Raw genomic sequence first — 26,576 nt, 5'->3', positions numbered from 1 at the left:
CTGCGGCCTCACAGCTTCCTCCAGTCAAGCTGTCCGTTTGTTTGTTCGTTTGTTGTGTCAGTGTGGATGGTCCGTCTTTTAGAATCAATGCACTTTGCAGCTTCTATTACTCGATGGGGAAGGAGACGAGCAGAGGACGACAACAAAGTTAAGATGATAAAAACACAGAAAGTGAGGACGCCATCTACTTTTAGAATCGGTATTCACGTCGTCAATCCTGACTCGCTTCATCATGTTTTCTTTAAGAAATTCATCGAGCCAGGAGCACATTACAAGTTCAACATGCTGCTTTGCTATTACGCCAAAACAGATATCCAGACATGTGTTTCTGCCCATAATTCAACTGCGGTTGTCTCCTGGAGGAACTGGCACACATGATGCCAGTGTGGTTCATAAAAAGACATATCACTGCAGGGAAGTGTGCCTAATTCTGCTCTGAGTGTCTCTCGTAAAGAGGCATTGTGGCTAGCCTACTAATAGAGCTGTGAGGGGAGAATGATGCAACTCGGAGGCAATGCTTTAATTTGCCCTTGGTTTCGCACACGCGTCTAGGAACAGCCACTCTGGTCCGAAGCTGATTGGCCCGTTTACCTTTACACACGGGCCAACCACTGGCCTCCGAGGTATGAGGTAGCTGGATTTGTTCAGTTTTGTTTTGCTGGGTTACTTTTTCCTCGGCCCGGATAGGTCAAATGTGGTAGATGCAATCGCTGCGGTTGTAGGTGTAATGCTGGAGTTTCTCTCTTTACATTCCTCGGTGCACACAGAGCCTTCCACATTACTTTTAAATGCTTAAAGTTCATTCTTATCAAAATATGTTTGCAGTTCAGTCCACCGGGTCCTCAATGCCATTTGTATCTTAGCAACCTGTGCAGCAACAGAGGAAGATCAGAGAAGCTACTTATTAACCTGTTGCTATGACTACAGCGGCAGGCAATAACTCAGAAGATGCTTTAACCCTTTCTCTCTGGGCTGCCACCCCCAATCAACAGACAGACGGGTAATGTTCAGAACATTTGGCGGAGGGGGAAGAATCAAAGCTTTCATAGTTCCTTTGTGTGTGTGTGTGTGTGTCTGATTTCATTTCAACTGTGTGTATCTGTGGTATGTCCCCAGCAGAATATGTTTGCACTATAAACCAAAGAAATTCATAACCCGTGCACCATCTGACTGAAACCAGAGGCAAAGAACAAAGACATTTCTCCTTTTGTTTCCCTCCTCCAACTGTTGAGAATGCTTTATTGCATATGCATGGATGTAGAAGTCTCGTACAAGCACAATCATTTTTGACGTGCCCATGTGACAGGGTGCAGATGTTTCCATTTTTTTTTTTTTTCCTTCCAGTATACCTCCAAACGGGGACACTGAGTGGTGACAAATGCTTTCCACATGCAGGTTGAAGCGTGAGTGTGAACTGATTTGAATTGATGTTATTCCAGGAGAAATCAATGCAGTTTTTTTTTTACAGCTGCAATTACGCCCCTCACGTCAATTCATCAGGAGATTTGCATGAGGTAATTGTTGGCACCACGTCTACTGATGCATTTTTATTACGTTTCAATTAGGAATTGAATCCAATTAGCGGAGTCATTCCAATCAACCAACAGGGGTCTCTCCTGAAAGCAAGGTCTACAGTATAAAGAGGCTGCAGAGCTGAAGGACAGAGACTGAGCCTGCGGTCCATCTTTAATCCAACGCTATTTGCATTAGCTCTCACAATGCATATTAAACACATTACAAGAATAAGCAGTTTACAGAAAATTGGTAAAAACAGTCCTTTGCCACCCTTGTATTGCATATTTTCATGTCTTAATTGGATTTTTTTTTCAGTGAGGAAGTGCAAATCACAAACGAAAAAGCTTTTAATTAATTTTGCTATTTCTTTCCCTTTGTTTGGGTACATTAAGACATCAAAGCAATCACACTTAGGCAGCCAACAATTGAGATTTCAAATTCATTAACTTTCATTAATACAAAAAAAAAAGAAATTCTCTCACAATTTAGGTACTTCTTACAAGCCATATGATTGTTAAATTACTAAAGTCCAGAGAGAATTAGGTACAAAAACAGAGACCGTAAATAAGTTATTCATTGTTGACGAATGTGATACTACACTTTCAGCTATAACTGATGTACTGTAGGTGTCATTTCAAATGAATATAGAGTTACTCTCGGTTGCACTCTCAAAGGAGATCAGAAGCCTAACCTCTAACTAACCCTGATATTTGCTCCCTCACCAGATGACACAATATCAGTGAAATACACAAACAATAACCCAACCAGAAAGGAAAATTCACAGGGGTGTTACACACTGTTTATTTGCTTGCGAGAATTATCTTCTTAATAACATTGTCAAAAGCGATGGACACGGCAGAGCTTCACTGCCGACTCAAAGCAAGCTCACAACTTTGCTTCCTGAGGTCGACATCTCATTCTATGACATCATGTTAATATCTTTTTTTTTTTATAAACTGCTGAAAACTTGTCCTAGAGGTAGACAGACGAGAGAGCGGGCGATGGTGGCTTTGATCTTGGGGCAGAGTTAAGCGGTGTCGGTGTGCACGCTGCTACTGCCCCCTGGGGGAAAAGCCGGGGATAATCGTAGCTGGGAGCGGCAGATGGCTCCTGCAGCTTCAGCACCAAAGAACACTCTTTCTATCTACCAACAAGAAAGCTCGTGAGGAGTAAGCACTCCCATGGGTTTCTATCATCACCATACTAAACGGATCAGGATTAGGAAAAATAAATTGACAGCTTGCGTAACTCAGGTGGTTATATGGCCATGAGCGCTAATAAAAAGAGAGCTGTTAGTGTGAGCAACATCTGGGGGAACATGTGAAAAGAGGTCGAAGTTGTCCAAAAACTACCTTCTTTTATGAATCGGTTTCAAAATAAGTAAGCTACATTTTGGTTATTTGTATCCAGTTCAAATGGCGGACATTTTAACCATTATTCGTGCGCACCGCAAGACACCTAACATGCCCTTTCTCAAAGTTTCTTATGGTGTTTTATTTCTCCTATTTGTCTCACTCCCAAGGTAAAAAAAAAGCCTACCCAAAAACGATCCACTGATTGAAGCCATTAGGGCCCTTTTATTTATATAATAGCAGGCTTTTCAAAGAGTCAAAGGAGATTCCCATCTTTCTGTCTTTTCCTCTGTCGGATGCACAAAAAACACACATGTACACAAACACAGGCAGAAAACGGACACGCTAAAATGCAGCCGTGGCAAATGGAGGTGTTCAGATTGCCCACTTAGACTGTTACATTATCCTTTTTGCGTTTACTTTTCATTCCCCGCTCTCATTTTCAGCCTTTTTTCTGCGCTATCTTTGTGCCTGTGCTCACTCAGCCTCCGTCAGGTGTGTGTGCTTCTATTTTCTATCCTCATTGTCCCGTCTCTTGTCATCCTTTCACCCGTCCCTCATCTCTCTGCCATCATCAAGGACCCGATGGCCTCCTACGTAGCGCCAGCGGAGAGAAGGGTCTGTATCTCGGCAACGCACCTAGCAACCGCTCCTCGTAACTATGGATTATAACCTGTTGCCAAGGGAGACAGAGATGGAGGATTGATTTTTTTTTTTAAGGATACAATTCAAAGTGAATTAGACGCATGAATAAACAACGCATCGAAACAGGCAACTTACATTTATTAATACTGACTTTATTGATGTACACTTTTATCCTTGAGGTTTTTACTTATCTTGATATAGATTAGTAAAGATTAGCCGACAGATTAGCATTGAAACCTGAACTGAACTGCTTTATGTGGAATACTGTCAGAGGATAAACAGGACTTTATAACCCATTCAAATCATTTTATGTAAAAATAAATGCAATACAGAGTTTTGCTTGCCTTGCTATTTAATCAAAAATATCCTGATATATTTCAAAATAAACTAGATATCATTTAAGAGCAAAATACAAAAACAGTTCCCTTTAAAAATATGTGAATTTTAATACTACATAACAGTCACAGTTGTTTATTATGGATGCAATGCTTTAGATTTAGATTAAGTGAATGTACGAAATAACGAGTAGAATATTGCATTATTTATTATAGTATTAACACTGTTTTGATTCTTTTTTCTGGCTTGTGCTTTGAATTCCTTCTATTAAATGATCTAAGGTTCAGCTTTTATCCTTGACACATCATTGATTTATTTTCTGTTAAAATGAACACTCAAGCAGCTGGAAATCGGCTTGAAATCTAGCACATTGGTAGAAAAGTAAACAGAGCACTAATAAGAAAAGGGGAGACAGATACACACTCAAAAACACTCTTACACCATCCCTTCTCTCTCTTTATTTCTGTGCTTCTCACCCATTCTCTCGATCGCCCACTCTCTGATGAGTGCTTTTACATGGCCACACAAACTTGTCATTAAACTAACCCACTATTTTCCATCACCTCTGAGCTAATTTACCACACTCTGCCTGGCATCCTCGACCGGCTTGTGGATATGAAAGCCCACAATTCCCCTGCTATCACCTCTCTGGGCTCTCGCAAGCGCACTAATGATAGCCTGCCACCGGAGAGCGGGGGGAATGGAGCCGTAATGTCCTTGGAAAGTGCAGGCGGGTGAGCTCGCTGTGGGAGAGTCCTGCTCCATGTCAGGCTCGCTCTGCTGCTGTGGATCGCCTGCGTCCTTATGGCCTCCGTGTTAATGGGCAGATGTAGCTTGAACCCTGATGACTTCATGCTTGTGATGGGGGGCCTGCATCTGACAGAGGTTACCACCATTATCATGCCAGGGGGCCACAAGAGTACTGACGCACACATGCATGAGTGTAAACACACACACATTCCTGCAGTGCTGCTTCGACTCCATGCTGAACAGGTCAAGTTGTGTGGTCTTGTCTTAGTCATTATTGTAACTCTGCATCTACCTACTAGAGGAAATGCTATGAACTATGGCTAGGACCATACAGCATGCACACACAGTACTTTTAATTTCAATAATTTGACTGTCCTAAATATTGCACTGAGCAGCTATGAACACCACACTATTTCATGAACTTGACTTCACATACTGCAATATGCTATTTAAATCTCTATTTCAATGATATGTTATGCTCAAATAAATAGCTAGATTTAGATTGAACTTCTTTTTTTCAGCATATCATCCGAAATGCATGCTGTAACAATACTTTTTAAGTATTATCAACATTAATATATGTACTGACATTTATTTAGGATTACAATTTGTGATTTGTGTTATTCGAATAACACTATACTACAATAATGTCTTTATTCATATGAGGTGTTTTTCAGTATTAGGATATTTCATTAACCAGGATCCATAATAAATGACATTATAGTAGGCTAGGCCATACTATACTTAAAGGTATGGACCACAAAAGGTGTATATAATGGACTAAAACGTTTCATATCATGATGATGTCAATACGATGTTTGAATTTAGATTCAATACATACAGTAAGTATGCAGGTTTAGATGAGGAAAACGTCAAGCAATAGTTTCTTTTTTACTCTTTACTCAACCACAATCCGAGGATAAAAACTGATTATTATGCGGTTGATTTAATAATTTTTTTTAAAAAGAAGTGAATTCACTATTCATTGCCTGTGAACCACAATATTTCACATACAGATCACAGAGTCACACCACTAACCGCCAGCTCTCAATATATCACTTGATCATATGTGTTTGTATGCTATTTCAGTCAGCCAATATGTGATGCTATATGTTCTGGTTTAACACTCCCCCCCCTCTTCCCCACACTTTCAATAACAGGACAAAAACTCCTCTACAGTGTTTGGCTAATAAGGAACAAACCAATCTTATTGTTTTCTGACTCTAGTTCTTTTTAGTCGCTACTGGCCATTTTTCTAAAGATAAAACTGTTTGTCAATTGTTCATTTCACAAAAGCACACTGTGAGAACTGGAGAAGAGTTTGTCTTTATTTCCAGCTGAGAAAATAATCAAACAAAACAAATTAGCTTTTTGAAATTAAAACAATCTGGTTGATAAAAGGCTTTTGTAAAGAGTCCAGAAATAAACATTATTTAATCTGTTTATTTTTAATTCAGGGACAAAGGGAACGTTCACTCTCCAATATGTTGAACTAGCAGAGAGGATGACGCAAATGAGTTTAAACTGCAACACAATGCAAATTAGGATGTAAAACTGCCAGAATAAATGTCATGTTTGTACAGAAAAATTAACATACACAGTATTTGTTGTTGTTTTGGGTGAATAAAGACAAAAAAAAACATGTGTTTCAGAAGCTACAGGTCTGTTTTGTGCAGAAGAAAAATCCAGTCTCTTTTGTCCAGGGATTTACCACCACCTTGTGGTTGTTTGAGAGTAGGTTAAATAACATCCACTATCATTCAAATGAAATCAACTTGTACTGTGCTGTAGATATAAACAACAAATGATGTGGTTTGCCTGAAATATTTTACAGTATTTACATGGAGGTGAAAAACTCCAGAGCTCATTATAAGAACAATATCTTAACTTTAAATACAAACTACACAACAAGGTGTGATGGTTTTTCCCAATGTACTGTATACAGTGAGATGTAACTGAGTGTAATCTACTGTGCAATGACTGTGGATTCCTGACCACACATTCAACTATATTAGTTTTTTTTGAAATAATCTGAATGCTTTAAAATCCCTCTAATAATTGGGTGCATTCATTGCCAACAGATGCAAAGGACTGTTTTCTAACGCGTGTGAATCAGTATTAACAAATGCCATCTAATGAGCACACCGTTCCTATACCAGGATGTAATATGGCCGTCCCCCACTCGAGGGCAGTAAGAGTCTGCAACAGAGAGAGGGTAAAGGACAGCCGAAGCCTCCTGGGAACAAAGGATTAGTTGGTGGTCCAGCACAATCAAAAGACTGTTGTATGTAAATTGTGTAAATCCACTTTGTGGGAGAAGGGTTATGCTAGTCTGATTTCATGGCCAGTCCACCCGCTGGAAAAGGACCTCAGGCCAGCAGACCCATGGCTGAATAGTTATGGGAAAAAAGGCCATTGTAAAAAGTCAGCCACTGACACAAAAATCATTTTCCTCTGCAATGTTTTGTTTCTGCAGTTCTCATTTGGGGACGTTTTTTTGGCTTTGGTTCAATGCCTGTCCACGCTCAAGACTCACTTTATTCCAGTACCGTTGTGAAACAGAAGGACACAGTGACATTTGCTCAAATATTGTAGAACAAAACAACAATTGGTTAGGAGAAAGTTCGCAACTGAATCTAAGAGAGCGTGTCGTGTCGGTTAAAACTGTGGTGATTACAGGTTATATGTCTTGGCTCGGAGATCATTTGCCTGTAAATGTCAAATAATGATCATATTACGATTCAAGTCAGACCGTAAGTCCCCTGGGGACAATGGAGCTGTACGGCGTGGGTGAGTGAGTAGGTAAATAATTTGGGAGAGGAGATAGGGACACAATTAAAGTGACACATGTAACTGTTGGCTAAATGGGACATGTGGAGGAGAGGGTGCCTTCTCAAGCAGCTAATTGATCAATTAAGTAAACAGAGGCCGCTCCTGGAGGGGTGTCGTGGTGGGGCTGGAAAATGGGTGGTAGATAAGGCAAGGTGCTAATGACTCATCTGTGGCTAAAATATGAGTCTGACAATAATAATCCAGCAGGACTGGCTGTGGTGAAACAGAAGCACTGGGTGTGTAATATGCTGAAAACATTGCCAACATGGGATGCATGTATGTGTGTACTCAGTTTTTACACTTACTGCAATGTTGTGCAGATATGAGAAGCTTAACATGTCTTACTTTATATTGGTGTATTTGGATCTTATAGTAACTCTTTTACTCAAAAGGTGCAAAGTAAAGAAACTTTTTTTCCTAATCGAGCTGCCAGTGCTGCAGAAACATAATTTAGCTCATCACAGGGATATGTTTGTGGAGATACAGATGCCTTTGCAGAGGCTTGCTTTCTGAATGAGGAAGGTCTTTCACACGCTACATACAAGTGCATGAAAGTCGATAATTGGTCTAAAATATCACAATTTGCTTTTGCTGCCTTGTACAGAAAACATTTCAGATTCAGCTAGCTTCATATTGCTGCCATGGAGTTTTAAGTAAACCAACAACACAAAGCCTCAGTGAGAAATAACTTAACAGGAGAGAAGAAAAACAAAAAGGGAGCTGCTTGTGAAATACGGTTATCCAGCAGACCACACACACTATAGGCTCTTTGAGTACCACAAAAAAATGAGCCTCACATAAGTAGAATTTATTGCAGAGCTTTAATGTCAGTTTGTTATTGGATGACACAAGTGTTCATGTCCTGTTATTTGTATGCAGTACAGGTTGATTTCAGGAATGCGTGGGCTCTTTATACCGCCACCTTAAGATAGGACCTCAGTGTCATCTCAAATAAAGCTCCGTATGTCAGACGGCTAGTGTTTCTGTTTTAATGTGAATTACTTTCTACTTATGCCCTTGCTGCTGTGTGAAGTACTTTGTACAACACTTTCAGTCAATAAAACCGACCTGATCTGACTCAAACATAAATGTGGATGACAGGCATTTCTGTTCAAACCTGAAGATTAAATGTCTTTGACTTTGGCTTACCACGATCATATCTTGCCTCATAATGGGGCCCTTTAAAAGTGTATTATCTACAAATGCTTGGGAGGAGGGTAATACATTGACAAGAGACACGCTCTCATGTTCCCAATGTGCGGAGTAAGTGGCGCTGAGCGAGACGGGCTCCCGTGCTGACAACCAGGTGGACAGGTCCCCACCCTCATTCCCTCTGTCTGCTATTTGAATAATGCATGCTAATTACCTACTTGCCGAGAGCGGAACTGTCACCCAACAGGCCCAAAAAGACATTTCCATGCACATACAAGCACAAATAGCACACCTACCAGCATGCGCACTTGCTGACACACACACACCCACACCCACCCCCACACACACACACACACACAAACACACACACACACACAGGCTGTCACTGCAGCAGTTCAATGCTCTTCCTAAACACTGCCACATTTACAATAGAAACTTCACAGGACCTCGCTGATAAACTTGAGGGAATTCCTTTAACAAAGAGGACCTGTCAAGACATTATGTAGGCTAATGATAGACTACATCTACCACTCTGCTGGAAGAGCTGAGCAAGGCACTTTCCAAGCTTTAACTGACAGAGAATGACAGCAAGGGTAATAAAATAGTTCGCTGAAGTAAAGCGACTCGGAGTTACTTTAAGGAATCTTCTATTGTAACACTAATTGGATAATGCAACAAAAGAAAACTGTAAGTATGTATGAAGGGACGTTAAAATGAAAAAGTACAAGCATTAACCGACTTTAAGAATGTAAAAGATGCATCAGTTAAAGAGGGTCTATTAGGCTTTCTGGGTGTTTCCCCTTCCTGTAGTTTGTGATTTAGGTTTGTATGCATGTAAATGGTTTGCAAAATCTTGAATCCCAAAGTTACTTCCAGAGGGAGTTTCTCTCCCACACACAAAATGTGACTCCTTTGTTTACTTCCGTAACATAGTGACATCACTAACACGCTATTGGCCAATGCTCCAAAATGTTGTACTTGATAACCTAACGGGCGAGACAATTCTAAACAGATGACCAATCACAACAATACCAGCCAGCTAACCAAACAGAGTAGACTGGGCTCCCATTCAGACAGAAAGGTGCTGCAGCACAGGCAGTATGAGAAAAATAAAGCACTTTTTGAACATTAAAGCATGTAAACGTGTCACAGTAGAAGCACTTAATACAAATATGAAAGAGAGAATGAGTATAATATGTCCTATAAGCAGTTCAAGTAAATAGCAGTGTGTCAATTAAAAGAGAATAGCATGTCCTCCTTAAAGGTCATCCCACCTTAAGTGGGCCTGAGCCAGAGGTGTTGCTCACATTTTCACACACAGGCTCCGTCTCAACCTGACACTCGCTAATCTTTAGCATTACTCCTTGTGGCAATACACTCTCTAAAACCTCTCAGCTAAACTAACTGATGAGGTGGAGAATTAAATGGAAAGTGAATGCATGTGTCCACCACCTAGCTGCTTCTAAATCTCTGGATGTTCAGCTGGCGATGAAAGAGGAGTGTTGAACTGTTTTTGCATCAGTTAATTCTGCAGCTGGCCGCCAGTTAGGTACTTGAACCAGAGCAACCCCATGTTCAAGGTGTGCAAGGCAATAATCTGTGCGTGTATGGCTCTTTGCGTAAATTAAAATAATAAAAAAATAGCATTGCTAAGGTGGAAAATAACTCATTTCTAACCTCTATGTATATATATATATATATAGATATGTTAAAAAAATGAGCTCTTTTCTTTTAAACCAATAATAAAGGTATGATTACAGTGACAGGCTTCCTGTGCCAGCATTATTACAGTGCAGAAGTGGTGCCTTATTTACTTCATTTTGCTTCTAATGACTTATATTATAACCCCAAAAACACCCAATTGCAAAGGATTGTTAAAAGAATATATATTAACTACAGTGGCAGCAGATTTTCAGACCTTTTTTCTGAAGTATAGATGTACACATCCTACACATGCAAATAAGTATGCACTTATACACATCCAGAAATCCTTTTTGACATGTACTATAGAAACACAATCGCCATATACATATATGCACACTCTGGCTCTCTCCCACACATGGACTTAAATACATACACTTCTTTGTAATATAATGCATGGAACTAATGTGCATACCGTTGCTGAGTTGCACATCAATTACAGTATATCGTGGGAGCTCAGAGGTTTTCCCAACCCATTTATTTGAGGCTTGGTTCCACAGAAAAATCCTCAGTTGGCTAAACCTGCAATTCCACTGATGAGCTTCCTGGCTGCAAACCCAATACAGAGGTGAATCTGGCATGGGTGCATTTTTATGAATTCATGTGTATGTGTGCCTATGCTGGACGACCAATCGCCAAACAAAGCTGCCAGGGTTTGCTTTCTCCAACTTCCGTTCCCCCAGCAAAAACTGTGGCAACCCGGGGCTAATCTGACCCTCCAGTCTGCCTGCCTGTGAGAGCCCCTCCATTGGTATGCAAGGCATGGTATGTCCTCAACAATAATTCGGGGATAAAATCAATGATGCTGCCACTGAACGGTCCGTGGTTTTTACTGTCTCCATCAGTGACTTTTGGGAGGGTGTGTGTGGCTCCTGGACACGCTGGTTTGACAGAGCTTCAACAGCTGTGTTGGTGGAGGGCCATGTGCGAGTGGGGGTGAGGGTGTTGACAAGGCTGTCCATTAAAAGCTGCGCGTGACACATGACCAGCAGTAGAGCGGGTCTGTCCCATCGCCGTTATCGCTGACACCAGTTTGCCGCGGTGGAGACTTCAGCCGCTGCACTAATGGATTCCAACTTGACGGATTCCACTTGATCACATCTCAGTTGAATCTCCATTAAGATGTCAACGCAGTGGTTAATGCATTTGAGATTTTTCCCCTCGTCCTGCTAAACCGTTATTTATGACACTTATTAGGAAGCGTAACCCGGCCATCAATTAATGTCCTGCAGGCATGCTAAGCAATTGGGTCCATTGGCGTCAGACCAAATGTACTGGAACGGCCATTAATACTGCAATCCGCATGCAAGTGCTCACATTCAAATGAGCACATTCCAAGACACACACACACACACACACACACACACACACACACACACACACACTTCTTAAGGCAAAGCTTTGTGCACATTTGCAGTTTTCTTAAGTTGCACTTTGAGAAGAGATCTAATGTATCATGAAAAGCAAACACATTACTTGTTTACACCTCATCACTACGGTGAGACACCCTTTTAATGTATTTTCCCGACATAGGTTGATGCTTTTTACTCAGTAATGAAAGGAAACGTTATACCCTGTAATTTAATGAAGCACGTTATGTTAATTGGAATTGGCCTACACTTTGAAATATTGTTCCACACTGTGTTGCTCCAACAAAACTGTTGATTTCAAGATTACTGTTAATATATTCATCTATAGATCTAGCCATTTGTAAAAGATACAAGGAGTCACACACTGTGAGAAGAGCAAAACGTCTTAAAGGGTAGAGTCAGCGTGTGACAAAAATCTGTGACGTTTATTCTACAGGGTTAAACCGGGTCCAGGTAACAGGGCTGAATTTCCCTGTAACATTTGGAAGTGATGCCAGAAAACAATATTTCAGTTTGTCAAAAACTGTATAAATACTCCAAAAATATGAAAATCGTGTCAAAAAGAAAGCTTTGTTTGTACGGAGCTCCAAATAAATAGGGGATGGATGTCCGGTGGGTCTCCCGGTGGACGAGTGGCAGGCAGCAGGCGTACACTGAAACTGTGATTTCTGAATTAGATCCTTTCTTTACTCTCCTTTTATTCTGTAGCGGAAGTAAAGAAACCCTAACCTAGGATTTATTTGTTGATTGATGTGCAATATATCACACAGCAGCTTTAAGACATGAAGAAACTACCTTTCTGGCTTCGTGCATTATTTTTAGTGGAAAGTGGGCGGGCCGGCATTTTGGCCGTAATTTTGACCGGAAGTGCCCTGATACTAGATTTGTGGAGAAAAACCCTGGTATGGTTTGCACTGACACTTAGGTACATAATATTGTTAATTCACTTACAACTAAATGGCCAGTATTCCCAGTGAACTATTAAATACTGTATACTTACTTGAAGACCTTTCTATCTTTCTTTCCGGTATCTGCGTGATTCAGGGAATTCCAAAAAGACTAAAACCACATGACTTGCATAAACAAAACAACGGATGCATTTTGTGCAGCAATGTAAAATTAAGAAGTGGCTGAAGTTGATCTGTTAAGATGGCAGCTGTACATAACCGAGGGGCCAGTTGAAACAAAAGGAGGACGGATTATTCTATTATTATTATTAATGGTAGCTTTAATCAAAAGATAAAATTGAAAAAAACTGCAGACAAAATGAGGTTTGGCTGTGGAACACATGGATCAGAGCTGATTTGCAAATACAGCATCTTCAATTAGTAAAATAAAACAGCAGAATATCTTCACTTGCCTTGTACTCAAGTGGTTTTTGCTTCCAAACGACACAAAAAACAAACCTTGTAACAAAGGACGGGGGAGGATTTGAGTAATGATTCCCTCTAAATCCACTTTGTTACTGTAAATGGAGTCAGTAAACATTGTGTGTTCTAGAAACCCGGTTACCTGTTGATGTTTGAATTTGTTCTCAGGCGGACAGCTGATAGGATCAACTTATGAAGGTAACACCGCCTTAGCTCAGGCAAGACAGACCATTACTCGTGTGATGTTAGCTTGTGTTATTAACTAAATACAACTGCCTCTAAGAGGAAGGACAGGAGTAAACACACGGTGTGTGCTGAGCAAAATGTGTTTTGTGACACCGTGTGTGCGTGTGTGCGTGTGTGTGTGTGTGTGTGAGAGAGAGAGAGAGAGGAATAGGCTGCTTTAATAAACCTGTTAACCACCAGAGGTTTTGAACATTAATGTATTTTCACATCCAGAATGAATGCTTCAATGTTCAGCAATAAACTGAGTGTACATTATTGAATTACCTTAAAGGTAATGAGCGATAAATGTTTGGAATAATTGTGTATGTAAATGTACACCGTCAGTATATTGTGTATTCACTAGGTCTGTCAAAGTTAAAAGAAAATAACGTAAATGAGTCACATTCCATGTTTGACCTCATCTTCCTCTCGTATTTCCAGCGTGGATTTCTATTGCATGGCAGTGGAAAGGCATTAAGAAAACGATTGGAGACTACTGACTGGAGACTATTGGACATCAGTTGGAAACATAACTACCTCAGTATAACGGCACACCTTATCAATGACAAATGGCGACTACCCTTGTTCGCTTGTGTGTGGTGAAAGTGAAGACACTATTTTACCAAGGCATGCGCTAACCATTTTCTTGAAGTTGCACGGGAAAGGGAGATAGCGTACAAGGTCACCAATGTAGGAAAAGAAAGTGCTGACAGTATGATAGTAGCAGAAGAATACTAAAATACTAGTTTATACAAGTTTAAGTACCGTAATTTCCGGACTATAAGCCGCTACTTTTTGCACAAGCTTTGAACCCTGCGGCTTATAGTCCGGTGCGGCTTTTCTATGGATTTTTCATGATTTTTGTGATATCGTAACAGGTTTTGTTTTGGTTTGTTCCGCTGTTGTACGGCACTACTTTGCCTGGCGGAAGGGCATGTGATCAGACACACAGTCACGGGGGAAAAGAGTGGTATGTTGGTCACATGTCCGTCCGCCAGGCAAAGTAGTGCCGTATGAATTAGCGCGAAAAAGAGACTAGAATAGCAAGAGCAAGACGAGTACCGTAATTTCCGGACTATAAGCCGCTACTTTATGCACAAGCTTTGAACCCTGCGGCTTATAGTCCGGTGCGGCTAATGTATGAACAAAACAGGATTTCCCCCTAATTTTAGCTTGTGTGGCTAATATTCAGGTGCGCCTTGTAGTCCGGAAAATACATGTATTATAAATGTCTGATTACATTTTCCAATCGATTGACACCACTAGTATTCATTAATGGTAGTAATGTTCATTCTCATCATACACTGGACAAAAGGCCTTGACATGTTCTGTTTGTATGATGGTATAAGCTGCAGAGCTCGAAGATATTGAAGATGTGTTGACAGTCCATTCCTCAGAGTAATAACAGTGTGTCTTTTCTCTCATGACTCCTATGAGTGTCCACAGCCACTTTCACACAAACACCATTTGTTTGGAGGAGAGTGATGAACACATTCAACCTGCTGTCTTAGCTCATCCCTGGTCTCTGCTGTTCACAGGTGACCTTGGGCCTACTACTTTAATTTCACTTGCAACCCTTGGATGATTTTTCATTGCTGTTGAACATTGAGGTGCAGACAAACCGACACAGCTTCAATGTCTACTATCCATTTTAGTAATAATGAAAAAAAAAACTGATTCTATGGAAGAACATCATTATTTATTGTTGACATTTGGAAAAAGGACTCCAAAATATATTGTTGCAGGATATTTGTTCAATAAGAAAAGCATCTGGAGCGCAGGAATGGACCAAATACGATCAAAGGGTTCCCAAATAGGATAAGTGACTCAAAGCTTATAGAACTACCATTTTTTACCAAGACCTGGCATAGTGTGTTAGTAATTCATCTGTTCAGTTAGTTTCTGGCTCTGGCACAGACATGTTACTTGCTTTAATAATGTCACAGATTTCAGAACATTTAATTTAAGGTTAGATAACCAATGGTGGCCCACAAAGACTAGAGCAAAGGTCCCATGGTCACTATGGTAGTTTGGCACACATTTCTCTCCCAAGCTATGTTTCCCAGCTCCCCGAGGGGAATCTCAAGAGTTCCAGTCGAGATATATAATCTGTCCAGTGTTTTCTGGGTCTACCCTTGGGTTTTATAGCAGAAAAAAACGTCCAAATGAAAAACCTCCAAATCAAAACGCCCAGGGGGCAGCGTGATCAAATGCCCGAACCATTTCAACTGACTTGTTTTGAATGTTTGCCTTTGATTCCAATCAATTTAAAATGACAACTTCCCATTACATATTAAAAAAAACACTCTCCTGTTAAGCCATTTGTTAAGTTAGGAAAATAAAAGAGCGCCCAAATGCTTACTTTTATCTTAAGGATATATTAGTAGACCGTACTGTGTGCTGCACTTTCAGGAGACTTTAACCTTTTAAATTCTGTCGAGATGACTTCACAATGTTAAATGAATCACCATAAAGGGTAACAATGCCATATCTTATGTGAACCAATAGCTCCCCCACCCCTAAATATCAAATGAAACTCTCAAATTCAACAGAAACTGCTTTGTAGAGTCAACTTTATAGAAGCTTGTAGCCGGTTTTGTCTCCTTTAGACTGAGACAGGCTAACTGTGTCCCATCTGCTTCCACTCAGCTAAGCTAGCTAGCTTTACCATTATACTTTACAAATAAATATGAGCGCAATATCAATCTTTGGCTCTAACCCTCTACGCATTTTCCCCTTAAAAGAGTTCATATTAGTATTCCATACCTACCAGTAGGTGATTAATCTAAAAGTTCTCAGGCATCTGGGAAAATGTTTTATTGACAGCCTGGAACATCATAAGTGTGTTTATGTGCAGCTCACAGGCCTGTGGGCAGCTTTGTTGCTTGATGGTACTGCTGATGTCTTCTACTTCTATCGTCTGTGTGTTAGTGTGTGTGTGTGAAAATGTAACAGTGTGTGTAGTTGGTGTGTGTGTGGAACCATGGCCTGTGGGGCAGAGGGTTCTGTCAGGCCCACGACTGAGTGATGAATGTGTGTGCAGAGAGGGGAACCAGGTGCCAACTGCATTGACTCCTCTTCTCCACTGGCTGTGTGCGTGCGTGCGTGCGTGCGTGCGTGCGTGCGTGCGTGCGTGCGTGCGTGCGTGCGTGCGTGCGTGCGTGCGTGCGTGCGTGCGTGCGTGGTAAAGAGAAAGTAATAGAAAGTGTGAACAATATCTGCATATGTGTGTGTGCACGTGGGCATGACCATGCACAATGTGATGTAAGTGCGTTTGTATGTATCTACACGTATAAATGTGTGCCCGTGCACGTGCATGTGTAGGATTGTGAAAGCACAGCAAGATAATACTTCTCTCTTTCTCATCTCCCTCATCCTCGCTCATCCTGACACCCCCCATGCCCTCTCCGTCACACTGCTGCCTCTCATCACAAACCTAATCGTCTCACCCCCTCGGCAAGTACGTGCTGCGCGAATTAAAGCGCCCTTGCCCTCTTTTTTTTCCTCTTCTTATTCCTCTTTGTCTTCTTCCTCCTCCTCTTACCTCCTCCTCATCCTTTCCTAATAATTTTCGGCTTTTGTATGTAATGGGTGTCCAACTTTAAGTGGCCACAGCGTTTCCATAATGTGTTTACTTATCTCCATTTAGCTATTGAGCTTCTGACATTTTCAATTTATGTTTACAAATAGCAAACATTAACATGTAAATGTGGCGGATGCCTCACAGGGCTTCCGTATTCATTGAAAAGGGGTCATGAAATAGGACAACAAACCCGTAATGGCACAGCTTGTTCCAGGGCATTTGTGTGCATTGAGGGTGGCACTTTGCTGCTGCTAATGGCTCTAGATAAGCACACAGAAATTTGCTCTCACAGTGGGAACAAAGGTGTTAGTTTATGTTCTAACTCAATTATAGGGAAAGGTTTTTAGAGAAGCTGGATTATATACACAATATTATCATATGTTAATATGTTATCATCGTTTGAAATATTTTAAATACCACAGTTAAACATCATGGGTGTCATTTAAACACTATATATTTAAAACGTTTGTTTAATAATGATTGATGCATTAAAGTGTTCATCTTCTCATTGTTCCACTTAGTAAAAGTGGGATTTATTTGAATTACTTTATATACTAGCTTAGCCTATAATAAGATATGATCAGTAGGTTAACTTGAGGAATTCGTCTTTGTGTACTGTACCTGATGCATGCGTAAACACAGTTAAAGAGGATAAAAAGTAAGAAAAGATAACCCTAAAATAAAACTAAATAATTGAAGCTATTTTACGTTAAGATATAGACACATGAAATCTGGAAATACCCAAAAACTTTGCGCAGTATACTGTTGCAAAGTACTTATACTTGAATAACACAATAAAATCAAATAGGTGCAGTTGGTTAATATCTGTATTAAAAATGTAAATCAGCTAGGAACCAAATCTGTCAAATTAATGTAATGGAGTACAACACCTTTCAAAATGTAGCAGAGCAGAAGTATGAAGTAATATAGGGCGAAAATACTCAAATAAAGTACAAGTCTTACTTATAATAATAATAATAATAATAACAACATTTTAGATATATTTTTGCCCACTTTTGGATCACTTTACGGTAGCATCTAAGCTTTTATTAATGGAGTGCAAAATAAGGACAACTTTTCACGCTTGTGTTCAATCACATTCACCAAGTTTGTGGGATCCAAACAGCTACAACTGAAAAATTGCTGCAAACTGAGAACTTTCTTTTGTGTTTTTCTTTTTGCATTTATTGAAACTAAAAGTCTTACACTCAATTGCAATGCATGAAGTTTGAAACTGGAGAAGCACTACTTCATCCAGCTGAGCAGGGAGCCCATTATAATGCCAAGAGAAAGAGTGTATCATGAAGCAGCTACCAGCTCCTCTCTGAAGCCTTTTCAATCAAGCAAGAAACCCTAATTCATTTTCTCCTCCAAGCCACAGTTGGTTTCAGTTGAAACAACGATTACATGCACAGACAGAGTGAGTTAATGCTCATGAAAGGGAAAGAAAAAGGCAAAGTCTATATTCAGGGGTTCAAACTGTGTTTGGTGCAAGCGTAGCTCTGTAGACTGTAACAGAGACTGCCTGTGGCTGGGGAGAGGAGTAAGGCAGGAGTAATCTATAACTGAGAGGGTAGTAATGAGAAAGATGTGCCAGCCGTCTGCTCACTGTGATAAGATGAGGAAGTTCCCTCAGGGCTTAAAGCATCTCTGACCCAAACAACAACAAAGACAACAAACGGGTTACTGCCCAAACCTTCCCACCCCCCCCCCCCCATTTCCATCCATCGTTTCCCTTCTTTTCAGCCTCCGTCTTTCTCTCCGTCTCCTCCCTTCCTCTCTCCATCTCTCACAACTCCTTTGTCTGCAGCTTTTTTTTAATGTCGCTACTCCCCTACAGTCTCCCTCCTTTTATCTCTTCTTTCAATGTCCCCCTCTTCCTCTATTCTTCTCTCACTCCCCATCCGTGCCTAAATCCAACTCCACACAAAGCCCTGCTGCCATGTAATCGGTTTCATCAGCGTTTTTTATTAGCTTAAGAAGAATACATGGTAATTAAGGGGAGTGCGGCCAAGCATGACGGGGAGAGGCTTCACCCAGCCGCTGATGTGGAACAAGAAGGGAAGAAAGAAAGAGAGGGAGATGGAGGGGAGAGAACGGGGTGTGCGGTGGGCAAGGATGGAGAGAAAGAACAAAAAGACAGACAGAAGAGGAAAAAGGGCAAGGAGGAAAATGGGAGAACAGAGAGAGAGATAAGGAAGGTTTGAATGGCGACAGGAAATGAAAGGCTGGAGCGTGAGGGTCACAATGATTTCAGTCGCTCTCCAGTGTGGGGAAGTGCACGCCGTCAGAATGAAAATGGGACTAATGTCGTGTTAATGTGGTCCGAGTCACACTGCACCAATATGAGGACCTCAGCAGCCATCATCTGCCTAATCCCCTGTGTCCACTTTAATGGCCCATTCAGGACAAGTGCAGCAGCATGAGGGTGCTATCGGAACGAGAACTCCGGCGCCGTTTCATGCTAGGTCGAGTTTTATGTTCTTCAGACTGCTGCATTATACATGTGTTAATGAAGTAGACAAGAGATGCTCCTCATTGTTGAGCAACTTGATATTACTAAGGAGCACTGGGAGTGATAAAATCCTACTTAGACTGGAGTTGTATTCCTCTTTGAAGTGTTCTTGACACCTTTAATTGTATCGCAACATCTTGGCATATATCTGTACATTGGGGGCGCACACACACACACACACACACACACACACACACACACACACACACACACACACACACACACACACACACACACACACACACACACACACACACACACACACACACACACACACACACACACACACACACACACACACACACACACACACACACACACACACACACACACACACACACACACACACACACACACACACACACACACACACACACACACACACACACACACACACACACACACACACACACACACACACACACACACACACACACACACACACACACACACACACACACACACACACACACACACACACACACCAAGAGTATGCATTTCCCTGACACAAGATGTTCATTTCACACACAGAGAGTTGCAGCAGAAACTACTGGACCAGAGAGACCCAACTCAAAGTATATTTCCTGAAACATGCCGAGCGTTCTGCCGCCAAGCTGTGCTAACATTAATTTTCTGCTGAAACAGCCACTGGCCTGCGAAAGGCAAGTTTGCCCAGAGCTGAAATATCAATTATACTGTTCTCCCTGGCAGTGAGTGCAAAGCTTTAATCTTCACACAACCAATCAAAATGTCGTCTGGACTGGACTGAAAGACGGAATTGTTGGCCACGCTAAGAAAGGGCAGCAGTTTCCACCCGTCTAGTTAATGCTGACACAAGGGAGGTCTGATGACGGACTGCTTTGTTGCCATGTTCTGATGTCCTGTGTTGATTTCTCACATATAAATACATGCACACCCACTCATGTACATACAAAACAACCATATATTTTCTATATCCACTAGTGTGGGAATGGAGGTCGGCACCCCTGGACATGTCCTCTATTTCACGGCTAACAAAAAAGCAGTACATTCAAACTCAGTTACAACACATATCAAAGAGGCACAAGGAAACAAACCCCGATGTGCACACACTCAAGCATGTGCAGCTTCACTTATTTGTATACAACTTTTTGATTGGAGATGAATCCCTAAACCCAAGCCTGAGTTGAAACTAACTGCAGTGAAGAATCCTGATTTGAACCCGAACGCCTGATCTCCAATGAGCTTCTTAAAGAAGAACAAAGAGTGGGAAGACGGGCTAAACACACACATACATACACTGGCCACATTCATCGTTTGTTGATTTCTTATTTTGTTTAAAAGTAACCTTAAACTAAAGCCTGAATACAGTCACAAAGGGTTAGGAACAGAATCCTGATTCAAACTCTGAAGCCTGATCTCAAAGTGGCCTCTTCAAAAAAAAAGTGAAAGAATACACATACTCAAATAATCACACACAAACACTGACTACATTCATTTTAAATAAATATCTTAATTGTTAAAGTAACCTTAAACCCAAGGCTGAATATAAACTGAATTTGGATTCAAATCCCAAAGCCTGATCTCAAAGAAGCCTCTTCAAAAAGAGAAGCCGAAAGTTAAAGGACACGAGAAAAACAAGACACACAACCTCAAACACACACACACACACCACTCTGCCTCCACACTTGATACACTCAGACGTCCTCCCAATTCCTCTGTCTTCTTCACACAGCACTGGCCCCCACCGAGCAGCACCAGCAGCAGCAGCCTTCCTGGCTGGCATGTGAAGACTGTAATTTTCCGCCACACTTCCCCTGCTGTTTGCTGGCTCTTTGCTGGGTGCCGTGGAGATAGGGAGCGAGCGAGCGGTGAACAAGGTGCGGGCCTCGCCAGCTCTCCTGCCTCCCCGCGATTATTAATGCAGCGGCAGCCAGCGTGGCCGCCAGGTTAAAGCAGCAATCAGCACACACTAAATAAGATCATTCACAGCCTCTTTAAAAAGGCAGGCAGACACACAGAGCTGCAGTGATACACACACAAACACACACACACAAGCATTCACATGGATGAAAGAAGGTGCAGGTGAATGGAAAAAGGCACACACACACACACACACACGTCGGATAATAGAAGCTTTTCTTAAAGAAAATATAATATATATGCATGAAAAAGTACACCAAAAAGACCATGCATCAAGTTATAGCATCAATCTATAATAGAAGTATGGCATCATCATTTGATTTTAATTGATTTTAGTATAATAAGCACTGTGCTGTTTAGACCAACAGTGACAAGTATTTTTCTTCATAAATTATCTTAATTGCCCCCCAATCATTTCAGACAGCTTGTATAGCTTAGCAGTCGTTACTGACAGAGAGTTTGTGAAAAGAGTTTACGAGATCACCCGTTCCACTTCCTTTTTTTAAGTACATCATATTATTGTTGTAAGCCTAGCACATTAAAAGCTATAAATCATAGCGTTGGTAGCTCAGGCTGTGAAGTAGTAGTTGCTCCTGTCAGTCTGTAGGGCTTTCTTTAGCGTTAGCACTGTGGTTACAGCGCAGAGCTGTCAGCTGTATCAAACATCAGCCGTCATTATGCTGCTAATGTACTTACATCTCGCCATTTCAAAAAGTCACACGCACATTCCAAGGAATTTAATTCTGAGCATGCCACTTATGGAATATCATAAGATAAGAGCTAAATTAGTCTCTATAATGGAAAAGTGTGTACTGTCATTTTCGTTCCATTTTTAAGTTTTACTTTTTGAAAGAGAACCCTGGAGAGACGATCAGTAAACAGGAACTACAGGTACAGGTATGTGAAAGTCACATAAAAATAGTAAAAAATGTAAGTACAATTTGAATATCAGTAAGAAAAACACAATTGGACATTTTAATTTAGGGCTATGATAAAGTCAAATAATTGATTTAAGCAACACATACACAACTGAATGCATATTCTCAAAGAACTGCCTACAGTGTGAACCTCCATCTGCTGAATTATGTTTAATAAATGACTCTGTGTTTGAAAGGTTATGTGTGTTTGTTTAATATGCTATATATTACATTTCACAAATAAGCTAACTGGAATAAACGGCTCCACTGAAAACACAACGAGATACTCTATAGATGTATGCATTGTGTTAATCTTATTTCATATGCAGTGCGGTGTTCACATGCCTTAAAACTATTTAAGTTGAAATCTATAAGTATAAATATTTCTAGTTTTATCAAAATGCTCTGCAGATAATCGAGGACAGGTTGCTTTTCAATATGAATTTTACTCAATAGTGATAACAGCTCAACATAAAAAACAGTATGAACTACTTAAATAACAAGGGTATAATGAGTTGTGTTTCATTTAGAATGTCTGTGCTCTTTTTCTAAACTATCTGAAGTCCTTCGGGGGAGGTGGCACATGTCAGGTGGTGCATGAAGAAAATGGAAATCAATGGAAAGGGGATTGAAGTGTAAACAGATTATTAACACTGTGTTCTGCAGCCATTTTACTGTATTACATACCTCTATGATTTCCAATAGATGACCAGAAGCACAATGGATTTTCAGGCGTAAGCTCTGCAGAAATCCATGTGTAATTTCAGCGTGATCAATTATCTACTCAGGCTCATCACACTCCCAGTTTAGCTGGTTTTGATGTGCCGCTCTGTGCAACACTGATAAACTAGTTACTGTAGCCGGGCAGATTTTGAGAGAAACAACACTGCACTTTGAGAAGCGTTTATACAATAGGTTGTTAAAAGAAATTGCTACTTACAAAGAAGTTGACCTGATGTTGAAATTGTGTTCAAACCAGCAAGATTTATTTTTTCATCCATTAAGCCGTTTCAGGAAAACCAAATTTGTCCGTTAACCTATCTGTGTGCAAAATATAATAATAGGAGAATGAGTCATTTTTGGAGAGGTTTTTTCTGCCTAACCATTAAAACTATTACAACTCCTACTAATGCTTTTACTTATCAGGGACTGTATATCCACACTAAGGCTGCACATTTAATCCAAATCACAATATCTACCTATTAAAATTGCAGTAAGCCCGAGATTGGGTAAAGTTAAAATGTGTAAAAATGTCAGAATAAAGTAGAGTGATGAGAGAGAGAAGTCCCAGTTTATTACAGCCTTGATAAAAAAAATGTCAGCATGATATTTTTCAAATATTTATAAAGATTATGTGAATTATTTAAGTTTCAAAAGGATAATTTGGTCTCATTTCGCAACTCCTACTGCAATATCAGTCAGCTAAATTGAGACTTCTCCAGATAGTCCAGCCCTAAACCAAACAAGTCCTCCAACATCTTTCCCTGTCCGGCTCCCCATCACATCTTCCTGCTCTCTCCGAATCCTGACCCGTCTTTTACTTTGACCTCGTCGCTCTTATGATGACAGGCAGATTCATTCTTCTCTGATCTTTCTTAGAGCTCAGCTATTTCAGTCTTCAGAAGACACAAAGGGCAGCCCTCTGTGATCCACGGATTACTGGTTTATTTCATCTTTATGTCTGAACAAGCATCTGTGTCGGCTGTGCAGCATGATGGTGTGAATGTACAGATAACACCGCTGCTGTGTATACTCTATTCCCACTGGGAGGCTTTTTATTCACCTTGCCAAAACACATCTCTGACTTTGCACAGGAAGCTCCTATGGTCATAGAGTCAAAGTAAATTGTAATGGAATAATAAATCAAGTAAGGACTTGTGAAAATGTATTTAAGCACACTTGGTGACTAATGTTTGAGTGTTTTCTTTGCTAGAAGACCGAAGGAAATGAGAACCAGGGTGAATACGTTAACGAGCTGCATGCTGAAATTTAGAAATATGGTAAATGATAAGTATGACCTAATTCCAAGTTCTCAGTTGTAATGATTTGCTAATTATAAAATAGTAAGCCGTCATTTATTGACATCATCATGGGCTTAAGAAATTGTGATGAGCATTTGACACATTGTTCTGCAATGTAATAGACATACATGCATACAAAATCCATAGAGCATCTTCAGAATGTGAAGTCTAACAGACATCAGCCTCAACTGAACAGCCTCATCATCATCATCATCCTCCTCATCATTATAACAGGAATGTTAATTCAACCCATTCATATTGATTACTGGATGTCTGAATGGGTGTACTGAATGCTTCTTAAGGATTGTTGAGAGAGATGTGATTGCAGTTACATAACGCACTGCAGTTAAAACACTTTTCAGATATATACATTCCATGTTGTGGTCCCGCTGAAAATCTTTATGCGTCTCTGTATATTTTGCACCTAAAATTAAATACGGCGCACTTTACCTTTCAGATTCAATTGTCAAAAAATGTTTGTTCACTGAGAGCATTTCTTAACATTTTGTAATAATTCATACGTTTTTTTATATTTGTATTCTACATTCCCTTATTTCAACTTGTGTTCCTTTTACTGTGTCTATATATGCATTTATTTTGCTGTTTAAACCTTCTTAGCTTGATATATTTGAATGTCATGGAAAATGTTGGCTTCTGTAACTACAGTATTACATACAATGTTTTCTTGATTGCTTCCCAGTCCCAAAGACAAACAGTTTGCTAAGGCATAGAAGCTTTTAAGTGACATTAAGGTGTGCACATACATGTGTTAAAGTCACTAAAAACAGCTATTGATGAAATAATCAACATTTCATTTCTGAAGAATATGTATCAACACTGCGTGAGAAAGAGAGAGGAGGAACAGGAGGCAACGCTGCAAGAAAAACCACAAAGATGTAAAATCAACTATTGAGGGGTTTTTTCTTTTAAAGTGATCTGATTTAAAATACATAATGCTCCTTTTATATTTTGAGTATGCTTTTTTTTTCACCCTGCATTGCAATGAGCAGCATTGCCCTTCAAGTTGGTGTTCATGAAAGGCTCGCTGACTTAAGTGCTCATTAATTAAAGGCTGAAATAATTAGTCAATTAGAGCACTAATAGTGAGAATGTATCATGCGGTGGATAGATGGCTTGATATTGCCTTGTTAGTTTGCAATTACATCAGGTAAAGACTGCATCATAGGAAATATTAAACGCGTCGCCTGCTGGACAGTATTCATCCCAAACCAAACCCTAAGTTTAAGGCAGAGTGAATAGTCACCCTGAGAGTAATATTATCTGAAACTTAAGTGAAAAAAGGGTTGATTATCATGAATGACCAATGTGTAGATACATTAAAGTTGAAAAGTTCCTGATGAATATTAAAGAAACTTTAAATTGTTGAACTTGAGAATGGGATTTTGTGTGGTGCTAGAATGAGTGTTTTATTAGCTGAAGCCAACTGACAATGGCAGCTTATTATTCCAACACTATTATGGGTACAAACTAAAAGACTAAAAAACCTGTCTAAGAAATCTTGCAGATAGCTAGACATGGTGTGTAATTTTAACGCAACCCTGATTCTAAGTGAACAGATAGAAATAGCAAGTGCAGAGGAGGTGAAGTGTGGCAATTCTTCAGTGCTCTGCAATTCCACAAATATGATTGGATTGAGCGATGGAAAAAACACACACACAAAGAATAGCATTTAGACAAAGCGCAATGTTGAGTGAAGAGATAGTGTGAGCAGGATAGGTGGTGGGGGGGATTGTGTTGAGCCATCCATGGTGAGAGAGCGAGTGTTTTCCTGCTCCGAGAGAGGGGAAGAATAGTCGCCGGGCAGATAGATGGAAGGAAAAGCGTTGCTGTGGCACTGATAAAGTGACTGAGGACCACTACTGCCACACTTGGACAATCCCAGACACAATCTTCCCCCCTTTTTTCCTTCTCTTTCCTCTGCTGCCAACCCCTGTTTCTGCAGGAATAATAATGACTGTTTCTGCCCTGTAAAACACACACACACACACACACACACACACACACACACACACACACACACACACACACACACACACACACACACACACACACACACACACACACACACACACACACACACACACACACACACACACACACACACACACACACACACACACACACACACACACACACACACACACACACACACACACACACACACACACACACACACACACACACACACACACACACACACACACACACACACACACACACACACACACACACACACACACACACACACACACACAGGAGGAGGAGAGCCACTTTGGAATAAAGTGAAGCCCTGACAACCTTTCATTAAACTAGCCAAATTAGAGGTTTGTAAACTCCTGCTCACCCCAGCCATCCGAGCTCAACCGCAT

At 40.5% G+C, this 26,576-nt stretch overlaps 1 long non-coding RNA gene across 1 annotated transcript in view; it reads right to left on the bottom strand.

The window, feature by feature from the left end:
- Positions 1–1,790: 1,790 nt before the first annotated feature.
- LOC134863472 (uncharacterized) overlaps positions 1,791–26,576 on the bottom strand; it is a 43,816-nt gene continuing 19,030 nt past the window's right edge. Inside the window, exon 3 of the long non-coding RNA XR_010165664.1 lies at positions 1,791–3,540. This is a non-coding gene — a long non-coding RNA (uncharacterized LOC134863472). The remainder of the gene's footprint in view (positions 3,541–26,576) is intronic.

Source organism: Eleginops maclovinus, chromosome 4 (assembly GCF_036324505.1).
Source record: "Eleginops maclovinus isolate JMC-PN-2008 ecotype Puerto Natales chromosome 4, JC_Emac_rtc_rv5, whole genome shotgun sequence".
NCBI lineage: Eukaryota > Metazoa > Chordata > Actinopteri > Perciformes > Eleginopidae > Eleginops > Eleginops maclovinus.
The sequence above is the reverse complement of the archived record's forward strand: the minus strand, read 5'-3'. Positions and strand labels throughout refer to the sequence as shown.